The sequence below is a fragment of the Haemaphysalis longicornis genome, unplaced genomic scaffold (assembly GCF_048455015.1).
Source record: "Haemaphysalis longicornis isolate Haplotype H1 unplaced genomic scaffold, Haemaphysalis longicornis Haplotype H1 scaffold_3, whole genome shotgun sequence".
Classification (NCBI taxonomy): domain Eukaryota; kingdom Metazoa; phylum Arthropoda; class Arachnida; order Ixodida; family Ixodidae; genus Haemaphysalis; species Haemaphysalis longicornis.
Genome location: NW_027526335.1, coordinates 200,588,909 through 200,590,205, shown reverse-complemented (window position 1 = coordinate 200,590,205; position 1,297 = coordinate 200,588,909).

Genomic DNA, 1,297 nt, shown 5'->3' with positions numbered 1-1,297 from the left:
TTGCGTCGGCGCGTTAAACCCTACAATAAAAAAAATAAAAAAACACGCGCGCGCGCGACGAGAGGGTCTTTTCTAACACCTCGCCGCGGGCTTCGGATGCACGTAATGGAATGTCGGGAACTTTAGGCTTAGCGTGGTGGTAGATATTTCATCGCCGCGGTCGTTACAGTTGCGAATGACAGCCCCTAATACAACTTTTCACTTCACTGTCACCCCCTTTCTTTATGTGTAACATTGTATCCGTGGTACGTCAACAGCTGGAACCATTGCTGTGGCTCGTGATCACCCCTTGTCCACTTACGTCACAATTGAAACACCCAGAACGCCCATATAGGTACCTAACCAGGCTGCCTAACCATCACCATGCTAGTATGCCTTCTAAACGCCCCCATGCGTCTTTCGCAAAGGTTGTAGCTTCCCACATCACCAGCATGCCGTCCAGCTATACGCCTGCGATGAGGCCGCCACTTCCGCTTTTGTGCGTGACGCAGCCTCGAGCATGCCTTAATATCCCAGGCTTAACAAAGAAGATTTTCCAACGCTGGCACTACAGCAGCTAATTCTCATTTATTTACACGAGTGATACAGTGACCGCACCCATATTTACACGACGGCTCTGTAACAACATCTAATTCTGCCGGCGCCGTTGTATACCACGAATGTCCATGTCCACAGGATTCAAAATAACCCATCTTACCACTTCCACGGCTGCAGAACTTACCGCCATCCGTTGTGCCCTTCACACCATTGAACAAATTTCATGCCGAAGATGGGCGATCTTCTGCGACTCAAAGCTTGCGCTTCAATCGCTCCAGCCAGGCCTGTGCAGTGGACTTCATGAACTGCTACTGGCCGAGATAAGACTATTCTACAACCGTGCCGCCCATGCAGGTCACGACATTGCCTTCCAGTGGCTTCCCAGTCATGGCGGCATTGTTGGAAACGAAAGTGCGGACGCTGCCGCCCGCTTGGCACACCAAAAAACGGATACCTTATATCCATTCCGTTATCCAGGACGGACGCAGATAGGACTCTCCGCAAACTTGCCCGAGAGACCACGCTATCCAAATGAACTACTCAAGAGTTCACGAGCGCTGGTATTCATTCCCTGGACCCGCATTTTTAGCGTCCCTTCCATTAGGCCTCCCACGATCTGATGCAATCATTCTGCGTCGTCTCTGGCTTGGAGTCGCATTCACAACTGCTTACTGCTATTTGATTGGCATGTCAGCCAATGAGGCGTGCGAAGTCTGTGACACACCAGAGACCATACGACATGTCCTCTGTGAGTTTCCAT